Genomic DNA, 13,618 nt, shown 5'->3' with positions numbered 1-13,618 from the left:
AATTTTCCAAAACAGAAACCAAATTGAGATAAAAAAAAATAGACGAACCAAATTGAGATAAAAAAAATAGATGAACCAAATTGAGATTTTGCTATGAAAATGGAGACCAAAGACATGATTAAACAAAAAAAAAATTACTTTTTTTTCTATTATCGGTTATTTAGACCGATTTCGATATGAAAATAATTTTTTAACAAATAAGTTTTTGACAAAATTATTGATTAGAATAATTTTTTATTATTGATCGGGGTTTATTCAATCAATCGGGACTGACCTCGTATTGACTTTTAACCTGGATTTGTTTGTCTTGACTTTCGATCTGGATTAGTTTATCTTAACCTTCAGTCCAATCCAACTAAAAATTTAGGTTGAAAATTTGGATTGGATATTTTGAATTTCTATATTTAAAAATCTTGATTCATACAATGGATATTTAATCCAAAAGTATATAAAACATAGAACATATTGAAATTCAATGATTGAATTTTTTTAGTTCATTTATGTCTTCAAATATGTTTACTTCCATGTTTCAATAGATTATCTACAAATACAAAGTTGTTATGATTATCTATAATTACATTAGTACACCAATAGAAAAATACATTGAATATGTATGCTAGATATAGTGATAAAAAAATTGTTTTATATCACAAGTTGAGTGCAACAAGAGAAAACGTGAGTTGAAAACTCCTCCCTTTTGATAAAAGCTCTAGCACATTTAATAGAATATCAACACATCATGTCATTGGTAAGAGAAAAGGATAATTAGAGTGGAAATCATATTAAGTTGAGTTCAATAGAAAAAGTGTTGATAATGCTCTAACATCCTTAATTTAAGATCAACACACCAACTAACAATATTTCTTAAGCATTTGTTAATCTCTTGAGTGACGCCGAAAATACATCATTTATTGCACGTATAAAGAACTATAGCTTAAGATCCATAAAACTCTATTCTCAATTCTCAAGTTACTTCTTAAGGTTGAAGAAAACGAAAATGTTGTGGTGTATATTGTTGAAAATAAAATTATCAAGTATAATCGGTAAATATATTGTTCTATAAATAATATTTTGATTAATAATTATAATACATTATAAATGGAGAGATATTAGTGCATAAGACATTAGAAGAAGACTACATGGCTTCCATATCATGAAGAACTGGTTGGTTAATAATGCAACACGTAGACGTTGTACTCTACAACAACATTTCCAGTCTTCAAATCAAACGTGTGAGTCTTTGCCTGGGCATACCCACGTACAAACCGAAAAGCCCTACTTCCTCCGATGATCGACATTTCCCTTATACCGGAGAACACCGCATTCCGTCCCAACAAGCTCAATGTGTTGCCATTGTATTTCCCTTCGCTGAACACGAAGTTCAATACCATCAATAGGCCCAATTCATGTTGGGCCGCAGATCCGTATATTCCTTGAGCCTTTCCCACAACTTTGGATTCGGGTTCGGGGCCATAGTCAATGGGTCGTCGATCATGGCTATGTATCCGAAAAGCGTGGAGGAAGAGTTGGTGGAAGGAGACTCCGCCACTCTGACGGCGGTGGGGTTTGGGCCACTGACAATGTCATGGAAGAAGAAGTGAAGGTGGCTCAACTTTTCCTTCTTTAGTCCCAAAGACTTCAGAGATAGGTTTTCATAGAATGTAGAAGATTTTGCGCTACCAAATGACAAGATTAGGTTCAGAACGGTGATGCTAAAAATGGTTGAGACTTTTGGTGTTGGCCATTGTAATGAGAGGGAAAATTAAGATGTGTGAGGAAAGAGACATTTTCATTCAGGATTTATAGAATGCAAAATTGAAAGGAATGAATTGGCAAAAAGGTTTTGCAAACAAAATTTATAGTTTTGACAACTAAAATAACCATTTACAGTTATATTATACCAAAATTTGTTCCCAAAGTTTATGGTGACAGACAAACTTTTGGGACAATATGGAATATTTTTCTTTGCTTCTTGTTCAAATGTGTCATTGTTAGTTTTGAACTTTTTATGACACTATAGTTTTTACATATTATAGTTTACGTAATATTTTATAATTGAAAGAAAAAATCGTTAATTAGAATATATAAATATCAAATTTCACATCTTCTTTTATATTTAATATAAAATACGGAAGTTTTGTATAACATTTCTGATCATATGTTTTCATCATTTTGAGTTTCTTTTATGAATAAATATTAATATGGAATTATTTTGAAATAGTTTACAAAAATAAGATTGTTTTTCCCTTTCACCATAGAATCAAAGTATTAATATCTATTAATTAAGATTAGGAATGACAATAAAGTGAGACAATTAATTAGTAGGATTATGCTTATCAATTCTATCTAAAAAATTTAACTTAATTATTAGTCTTAGTATTGGTCAAGTATTTATAAAACAAAAAATACCAAGAAATGTTTTTATATTCACTAGTGTAAAACTGTTTTCAAAATTGCTTAATAAGATTCAATTATCTTTCAAAATGGCACAATATTTTTTAAAAATTTTGCACAATTACAAGCTTTGATTTTTTAAATAATTGAAACCTAAAGTCATCCCAAAATTTCAAAAATATTATTACTTTTGAATTTTATCTTTGTGATAGAGAATAATCATCAGTTTTATAAAGAATAGATGCTTATTCCGTTGCTAGAGTTAACTTTTCAAACATTTAGAATCAATACTACAATCCTCTTGATTTTCATCTTGTTCCATTTTCATCATTGGCTCATTTGTTCGTTTTCTCTTCTCTCGTTTTTTTTTTTATGTTTCGTTAAGGCTCGTTATGTTCATATGCATTTTGTGTTGTCATTTGAGTCCAAGTTTTGCATTCAAGTGACATTGATGTAGCACACATTTCAAGATATAAATTCACACCCTCTTCAAGTATTTGTTATGATAATGAGGATATAAGATCTTATATTAAGTCTAAGATTATGTTGGACCCAAAGGTTTACATGAGTATACTCAAACAATCTATTATCAAAATCAATACATGAGATTTTTGCCGGTACATATTGATCACGAAACTCTAGTTACTCTATTTGATCACCTTGTAGTAGGTTTTGTTTACACAACTTTACAAAACATTTCTAACTTATGTAGGGACCTAACCTGTGATAATTTATATATTTAAAAAAATTAAAAATTTAAAAATTTCGCATATTAACACATAGCATGTAGGAAAAAAGTGTCAACGTCAATTTAACGAAGATGAACAAATTAAACAAAAAATAATTAACAGACCAAAATAAACCAAATAAAAAATTAGAGATTAAATTAATAATTATATCTTTTTTATATACAGAACTAAGGAAAAAAATAATAGAAAAATGATATAGTTAAGAAAAATTATAAACTGACATATGGTTTAATTAGACATAATACTACTGTATACTCTATAATTGATTAGTTCATGTGCTTTTCATAAAACCATAATGATTTTTAGAGTCAGAATATAACATTAACTATCCCTCAAATTGTTTCACTGCTCATATGGCTGTGTGACGCGCTCCATTAATGCAAAAAGCCTACACAATTTGGAAGTTAACCTTCCAACACAATTATTATTATTTTTTCAGAGAATTTGTAGAATGTTGATTTTGAAATTGATTTCAAAGCGTTATAGTAAAGACGACGATAAGTTAAACTAGGAATGAAATTTAAACTCGTCTTCGAGAGTATTATTCAAACTTGTTCCGTTTTATTGGAGAATATTAAATGAATATGAGTATATATATATATAATAGATTATTTTTTATTTTTTCAAATTATAGTGTAAATTACTAATTAAATCAAATATAATATTTTTAACTATTTTTTAATGTAAATAATTATATGATATGCAAGAAATTTATCTACTATTTTATTTTTTAATCTTTTTTGATAATTATCACAGAAAAAATCTTTCTACTTTCTAAAGATCGATATAATTCAAATTTATTTGATAAATTTTTAAAATTTGAATGTGTAAGAATATCTACAATAAAATTGCAAACATAATAATAAAATTATTAATTATAATAAATAAACAAGTAAAAAGCTCATAATAAATATTATCATCTTTGTTGCTTTTAAATTTAATTAATTATTTGAGTTTTATCTAAAAATTATTAATTGTTTAACTTTTAAAATAATGAAAATATATTATTAAATTTTAACGAGGAAGAAAAAATTTGGGGGCCGAGGCCTCCTGTAGAAAACTAAGGTCGCGCCATTGATTGTCGAATAATTTACAAGAGATATTCTATGTACCCACCCCACCATTCAGATATTATATTAATATAAAGAAAAAAAAAAAAACCATTTCATCGTTGTTATGTCACTTCACACGCAATCCGAGTTAACTGAATTTTTCTTTGCTCTGTGGTCATCGTTTCTATTGAAATTCACATCTTCAATTTTTTTTTATAAATTTTTATACCAGATATTTAATAATCATATAATTTTTTTAAACACTTATAATATGTGTTTTTTTATGATGCACCTACTTAATATCAATAAAGGTTATGTTTTTCATTAATTGGACTTGTTTTACATTTACGTTAGAATTTATTTTGTTGAATCTTCCCTGCATACATTTATAATAAAATAATAAAAGATAAACTTGTAAAGTATAGATACTTTGATAGAGACTAGTAGCATTAAAATTTTCATCACCACCATTTTTTCAACCTTAATTTATATTATATATTCTTGGAATGACCTTAAGTATAGGAATGAAATTTGAGCTTAAACTTATTATCTGGCATTTAATATTCAACCTAAATTTTGCCACCTACCATTCATTCAACTTCAAAGCGTATACAAGTCAACTTTCTTCACACACTAGCATAGCATTCAAGCCATGCACAAAATATCAACTAGTGATGTTTGATAAATCATTCACCTACTATTTTCTTTCACTTCAATTTAATGAAACATCTTTTCAAACTTTTCTTTAAATATTTTGGAAATGATTACTGTTACTAGAAAAGTAAACATTGATTAAGGTTCCAAAAATATAATGTTTAATACGAGACCAAAATAAAGTAAGTGACTCAAATGAATGATTAATCTTAATAAATACCTTTAAGCAATAGTCGTTCTTGAAAACACTTTTATTAAAACAAAGCAAGATATTTTTTTTAATTAGAACAATTATGTTGAGTGACACCGTTTAGGAACTCTTTTTCATGAATAAAATATATTTGGAAAAAATTATGTCATAATTAAATTTTTATTATTTTTTATCACAATTAATGTCGGATTTAAGATCTAAATCAGTGGGGATAATTAAAAATTATTTGGATATTAATCATATAACCTTTAAAAGTAAAAATAAAAAATTAAATGAAACAAAATTAAGTAGACAAATATATAAGATTAGAGAGAAAAAAAAATATTTTTTTCGAAATATTTGGTGATAATTTTAACAAAAATAGAATGTATTTTGGTCATGATATATTTTGGATTGTAATACCAATGTAATCTTAACCTTAGTTATAATGAACAATCTAAAGAAGGATTTGGTCATGATATATTTTCAATTGTTGGGCTCATGAAAATAATGCAATAATTAAAAACAAATTGGACTATTACTTTATTTTTTCATTTCTCTCTATTTATTTTTTTTGCTAAAATTAAAGTTTGAAATTCTTTTTAAAAAAAATATTTCACCTTTTTATTTGTCATTAACTAAAAACATTCTTTTGAAAATAAATTTATTCATCCGGATAAAATTGAGTGTTGACATCCTTAATTTATTAAGTAACATAAAAAACATATCATCTTCTTTATTGTCTTTGATCCTTAGTTCTTTTTGTTTTTCCATTTGAAGAGCTTTTCATTTGCTTAAACAATTTCAATAGTTTGACAGTAATTTTTCTTAGATCTCCAAAATATTTTTTCTTTTATCAAAATATTAATTATGCATTTTTTCCTTTGTTCAATTTCATTAAATGGTTTATCAAATTATTTCTAGGAGCATTTCATAATTTTTACTTATTTTTAATATTTTGATTTGTTGATTATTTTGATCATGTAAAATATTATTTGGATGAGTTTTTATATTATTTTGTGTATTTTATTCATTCTCATAAAATCAATTTTACCACTGCAATTGTATAAATATGTTTCATTTATTATAATATAATAATTTATTGTCATAAATACTTTTTTATCAACATCTAACATATATTGAGGTTCCAAAGATAAAAAATCTATATTTAAATTTGAATTATTATTAGTTTAATTTTATTAATTATTGGTGCAATTTTGTTCAAGTGAGATATTATAAATTATTCATAGTATAAAAAAAATCTCATTAGAATTTAGAGAAAGAAAGTAAATTTATACAACTATACTATTTTTGTTAATATTTTACATCATGAAGAAAAGAGAATATGCTATTTTTGTAAAATCCATTTTGTTTAAAACAAATATTCAACTGCCTCCTTTCTATCCAAACACAAGTCTCTTATTTATCCCAACACCAGTTCATTCTTCCCTTTTCACTCAACCTTGATCCTCTGTTTTCTCATATGAATCTTAATCCTTTCTTGAATCAGAGGACAAATTTGGGTTCGTGGCGAAGTTCTCTTCAAATCTACCTGAACAATTTCTTTCTTCGAGTAAGTTGATAATCTTACCTCCACCCCCTTTTTCTTTTTTGGGATTTTAATTCCGCTTTGATCATGATCAGAGCCCTAATTATTTTCTGTGTTCTTGAGTTTTGGTTCCTTTAGGTTGAATTGGGCTTTTACAACTTAAAAATTATCTTGGGGGTGCTTCATTGTTTCAATCTTGGTCTACGTTTGAGTTAAGAGAAGCTATTTTGTTTTGATGGAAGTAAATTTGTTTTGCATGTTATAATTTGATAGATTGAATTGCTTGAATTGTTGTGTTTTTATGTGTTGAATTCATGGGTGCATGTGAAATTTTAGTGGTTTGTGGTTTTTGATTTTGAATGTTAAAAACAGGTGAAAATGTTATTTTATTTCAAGCGAAAATCTTTAGCTTAAGCGAGAGTCCTATCGCTCAAGCGAAAGAGAAATTTGACTCAAATAAAAATAGTCAAAATTTCACTTTGTTATTTGTTCGAATTTTAGCTCAAGCGAGCATCTTTAGCTTAAGCGAGAACTCATGCTCCTTAAGTGAAAATCTTTAACTTAGGCGAGAAAGCCATTGGAACTCTTTTTGTTTCTATTTAATTTTAGCTCAAAGAAAGCCCTTGTCACTTGAATGAGAATTTCTAGCTCAAGCGAGAATGCTTTAGAGTTTTAATTCCTTATTTTTAACATGTAATTAAATGAGTTAATTTTAAAAATATAATGTATGAAGCTATGCATGAATGATGTGGTACTTGAGACTTGCCTTGATGTGTTTTTGCATGAGATATGAGTTATTCTGAGATAACATGTGAAAGATGTTAGAATTTCATGAAGAGATTCCCTTGGTGGTAATATAGTGTATGTACTGATCTATGGATTCACGTAAGGTATCTTGACATTCTAAATGATCATTCAAATTCATATAGAGTATAATGGTTCATGGGGTAAGAGTAGCAAGAGGTCCTAATCTAATGCAATATAATGGTCTTAGATGATCAAGGATTAACCTTGTATATGGTAAGGTGAAACCCATTAGCAACCTCTCTACAGAGTACTAGAGGTCACCGCAAGTGCAAAGTTTTTAGTGAATCCAATTTCATTATATGTATCAAGATAATTGAATTAGAGTGTCTACTATTGCTTGGTATTACTTGTTGCTTGTATTATAATGACTTGATTATTATTTGTAATTTAATTTCATTAGCTTACTCTCTTTTTTTATGTCTTTGTTTCTTGTGTCTTTTCTTTTATCATAGCCACCATAACTTGATGTGAGCAAATAAGGAGACTCATGTTGATCCTGATCAAATGAAATAGTCACCATAACTTGGTGTGAGCAAATGAGGAAACTCATGTTGATCCTGATCAGATGGAGGGAGATGTTGTGGTTTAGATTGGATATTTATCTTTCTTCACCTTCTTTTGAAAAACTCTAGTGTTCATGTTTATAGTTTTTCTTTAGGTTGATTTGGGCCCTTGGGTATCATGTATACTTTGTATATTTTGAATCACTGTAATAATTATTTTGTTATACTCTCTAATCTTGCTCAATTATATTAAACTATGTGATGTTTTATTTAACAATGTTTTTTTTATTAAATAGGACATTACAATTTTAATATTAAATATTTTGATAATATCATGATTTTTTTCCTAATTTTTATTTTCTTATATAAATAATTTAATTGCTATATAAAATATTAAAAAAATGAATATAAGTACATGTAAGTGTGGATACTAATATCAAATGAAAATGAGAATTAGACAAAAACTTATAAAAGTTATATTGCCATCAGACATAAAGATAAGGATGAGAATGAATTATTATTAAACGATGATATTGAATAATAACACGCTCATAGGCCATTACCATTCTTGATTGTGATACACATATTTTGACTACTAAATAAAAGGAAAATGAAAAAAAATCTAATAAATGTTTAAAAACATTAAAAATTCTCTCATCTAATAATAATATTTTGTTTTTAAAAATAATTATTCTAACTTAGTAAAAACATTATTTTATCGATAAATATACATATAACTTTTTTTTTTACTTTACGTATGTTTTATTTTATTTCGATAATTGCAAATATTATTTCTCATTTACAATATTATTTACACTTTTTAAATTATTTTTTTTTCTGATGATACATAACACTGCAAATGATTTATTATTTATCACGTAATTATCATTATCACTTTTTTTTTAATATAGAGATATTAGTGATTTTTTACAAGTTTGAGTTTAGTGACGTTGTAATATGAATTTACCCTCAACTTAAGTTTGAAAATTGTTTTGGAAACTAGGAAAAAGTAGTTATTTTGTTTTCTTGGTAGCTTTCCATCGTTGAATATACTTGTTTCCCATGGACCAGGGTCACATCCAATGTCATTCAACATTGTGAAAAGGAACTAGGAGAAAATTATTTGACAATTTTTAATATTATTTAATTCATTATCTCAATGAATAAATGTAATTAAGTTTTTTAAATATATAATAAAATAATAAATAATACTTATTTACCTATTGTGAAAATTAATAATTTTCTATACATAAATTCCTCTTCAATTTTTTCTGCCTCTTCCTCCTTTGTTCATTCTGTATTTTAATGTTTACTGTTACTCCCATGAATTTTTGCGACCTTTTCAAAATTGAAGATATTATTAACGTGGTCCCCATTAATTATTATTATACATGGCTTTGAATATCAGTTTCATCAAACTGAACAATCCCATAGTCAAAATCTTAATATCTCTTTTCAATGATGTCCTAAAGAATTTTCATACACTACTTTGATAAGTCCACCTTGGTTTTAAGATAACATATTTATACTAATCATCCTAATATCGATAAACGATATTCAGAAAAAACATCCTTGGCTGGTATTTAACAATTAAAAAATAAAAGAAAAAAATTAATATAAGAAAAATAAGTAGTAATATCTATAATAATATATAATGGGTCCCCACTTCAATTATTTTTGTATTTTACTTTTAAGAATATTTAATAGTCATAACATGGAATTTATAATAAAGAACACAAATAAAAAGTAAAAAAATATTATAAAATATAGTATAGTTACAAAAAAGAAATAAATTAACACATAATTGGAAAAATACTCTCACCTAGATAAAAAAAAAGTATCCATGTTCTACTTGGGGTGGAGGTATAAGTGTTAAGAATATTTTATTTATATAGTAAGATTATTTTTTATTACAGTTATTCTCAGTAAGAAAATTGCATATGTCGATGAAGGTTAAAATAATGAAAGAAAATGTTAAGGTGAGAATTAAAGTATATTAATAAAATTCTCAATAAAAAATGAACAAGTAAATTGAGAGGAAAGCTAGAAAATATGAGTTCATGATATCACAAGTTAAATATTGAAAAGGAAATTATACTTTTTTATTTATAAATACACAACTCTATATGTTCAACCTATAGACTTAGCATATGTTTCTTTTTCTTTTATTTTAACAATAGATATTCGTAGTGTAAATTTTTAAATAAAAATTTCAATAATTAACCACTTTTCAAGAATTTATCTATGTATAACCTTTTGTAGTAAAAGTTCATAGTGATAAAATTTCACTTCTACTGATAAACACTGTAATGTCTAAAATTAGAAAATGATGCAGAAGATCGAGAACAATATCTTTGGTCGCCAAAATTTATGTTTCTTTATGAAAAATTTCCTTTTCCTTTCCTGATTTCTTTTCAATTTAATTTCTCGGCACTTATTGTTACTGTAATTTAATTTTCCAATTTTTCGCATGTCAAATTTTAATCAATATTTAATTTATTTATTTTTACATTTAATTTCGTTGTGTTTGATTACTTTTAACTTTTTTTTAAAACTTTAGTTTTTTCTTACACATTTTTTTTTCTGAATCTAACAGGTCCAATTATGTTATTTCAATCTAGTTTGTTTCTCTTGTTTTAAAATCTCCTTAAGTAAATATATATAAAATTTGAAATAATGAAGGAAAATAAACAATAATAATCATAAATGAAGCATATTTTCTAAACTAATTGAAAATGGAATGTTTTGATATTCCATATTTTAATGATGTAATAACTATAACCTAACATATATCCAAGCTTTAATTTGTTTTTTATTTATAAATTTTGTATCATAAAAAAACATCAAAACAACTTATAAATGATATATTTAATTATCGTACTTTTTTCATACAATAAACAAAGCCACACACAAAAAAAAATAACATAAAAGCAATAATACATATATATTTTATATATAAAAAATTATAAGACAATGTAATGAACCATAACCTTTATATTTATGGCAGTAACAACAAATTCTATTTTCATAACTGTGAACTCAATTTGATTCACTTAATTAAAAAAAATACAATTTTTTTTCTGTCTGAACAAAAACTAAATTATAATTGTGATTAAAATTTAAATAAACTTCATACAATCTAAAATAATGTTCAACCCCAAATACAAATCAAAATCACAAAATGGTAGACTTGTTTTTACCAATCCAATATGTTGATTAAAAGAAAGCAGTTCAACCCAACCCAAATACAAAAAGAAATTGCGTAACTCTTCATTTGTGATTGGGTTGGTAAGCCAATCCGGCTTACTAAATTACTAAAGGTTCAACCTGAGTGAGCCGGATTCTTGATTGACTGAGTAAAAATTAATCTGTACTGAAATTTGAAAAAACAATTCAATTCAATCTAATCCGAACCCGTGATGGACCAAATTGACCCAAGAATTTTGAACATTTTGAAAGCTTTAATAATTTTCCAACATTGTTGAAAACACATTAAATTGTTTATATCAACATCTACAATTAAATTGTTTAACTTTTATGGAGACAGCTACATTCGAATTGGACAATATTGACTAAGATTACAGATAATAATACTCTTCCACCAAATATTTGAGCCAAATGTAACGAGTTAAACTTACACCGGATAATTGCTAGCAATTAATTGTTAAACTTCAAGACGTGTTATTTTTTTTTTTAATTATACCATTTCAAAACATGTGTTTTAACGTTTGTCCTAAAACATATCTACAAGTGACGTTGTTTGAAAAACGTTTACAGCTAAAGTTTTCTTCGAAAAATATTCTACATGTTGAATAGTCAATTGTTGCTGTTTGGTAAGCCAATAATAAATTGCCTTTATGTCCAAAATGAGTAATTTCCTATTAAAATGATTACATAATTGGAAGTCTTCAGCAAAAAGAAATTATAAATTGCCACTAACTTTTACATTGTCTTTTCTGTTATTAAAAACAAGTTTGAATTACAAGGTAGACTGGTCCGTCCAATCATAAACCTGTTCTGATTTTACAGACATCCCATAACATGATTTAACCTCATCAAAACGGATCTAAAAACTGAAAAACGGGTAACAACTGCTTTGAATGAACTGTTTTTTTTTTTTTTTTCACATTTTCTAGAAAGAGTTTTTGTCAATAATTCAGTTTCATATATAATGAAGTAAGAAGGAATCAATCAATTGAACCATGAACCTTTTACTAAGGCTAGACAACCATTACGTTAATTTTGCTATAATTTTAAGTATTATAAAAGGCGTAACAACTTGTTATTTTTAAAAGGTTTATATACAGATAAATCTTTATACTTTCAAATTTGAGGCATTTATTTTTTTATTTAACTAGTATTTTTCGTGATTTTTTCACTTTTAATAAATGTAATAGATTATTATGCTTTTAATAATTTCCAAAAAATAATTAATATATTTAAAAGATGACTTACTTTTTTTTAAAAAGGTTTAAATAAGTTTAATTTGATAAAATATGATTAAATCTTTGTTTTGTGAGTCGAATAACGTTTTCTTCAATTTGTACCTAACAAATTATCAACTTTTATTTATATTTTATTATAATACATTATTTTAATAGATCCCTGAAATAATTATTCTTATACTTATTTTTTAACCTTTAACTTATCTTTTATTAAAAAAAAATTCGTCAGTAAAGATAATAAAAATAACTAAATATATTTCATTTCTCAATACTCATCATAGTGTAAAACGTGAATTTCAACTTAACAAATACACAAGTTATAGAATATTGACATAGATAACGTTAGAAACATAAATAAATTTTTATTTATGTCATATTTAATTTAAATAAAAAAGTAATTGTGTATTTAAATTTGTCATATATTAGGATATCTAAAGCTTTAAAAAAAAGAGTTCTCTTTATTTCAAATCAAGTGTTGCATATATGCTTTATCTTTATACATTAAAATATTCATTTATTATGAATTTTAACTATATGAAAATATATATTTTTTTAGCAATATTTTAAGTATTAAAACATTTTGTTAAAAAAACATATAGTTATCTTTTTAATATACTTTAAAATTATAAAATTAGTGATCACGAGAGTATTTTGAAAACATAGTACAGGAGCAATACACAAAATTCAACAAAAAATTCAAATTAAATATGAAAAAATATTAAATATTTTAGATTTAAATGTTAATTTTAAAAATATCAGTAAATTTTTCTAAAATATTAATAATTATATTTGAAATAATTATATTCTTTTTATTAATTGAATATAAGAATTATATTCAATTTATAAATTAAATTTAAAAAATAATTACTAAAAGTGTAAATCTTAATAAAAATTATAGTATAATATTTATTAAAAGAATTAAATTTTGTTTTAATCCAGGAGGGATAAAATTGTCCTCTTTCAACAAAATTTAGGATTGGATTGAACAAATGATCTATAATAATATATAAAGATGATTCTTTTTTTGTCTCCATATTTCAAAATACTAATTTTATCCTTTAAAATATAATTATTTATTAAATTTTTAAAAATTGACTGTTATTTATACAAGTTTTTTATAAAATTGTTTATCTCTGATTATTTTCTTCTTCTTTATTTATCAACGGTTATTCTCTCATCTTTTCTAATATATTTCACTTTTCTAATAAATATATTTTTTCTTTTCTTTTTATAATTTTACAACATCATAACCTACTAATATAATATTACATATAT

At 25.0% G+C, this 13,618-nt stretch overlaps 1 pseudogene; it reads right to left on the bottom strand.

Moving 5' to 3' along the window:
- Positions 1-1,169: 1,169 nt before the first annotated feature.
- On the bottom strand, positions 1,170-2,716 carry LOC114190710 (annotated as a pseudogene).
- Between the last annotated feature and the right edge of the window lie 10,902 nt (positions 2,717-13,618).

The sequence above is a fragment of the Vigna unguiculata genome, chromosome 1, assembly GCF_004118075.2.
Source record: "Vigna unguiculata cultivar IT97K-499-35 chromosome 1, ASM411807v1, whole genome shotgun sequence".
Lineage (NCBI taxonomy): Eukaryota > Viridiplantae > Streptophyta > Magnoliopsida > Fabales > Fabaceae > Vigna > Vigna unguiculata.
This window is presented reverse-complemented; position numbering and strand designations above follow the sequence as displayed.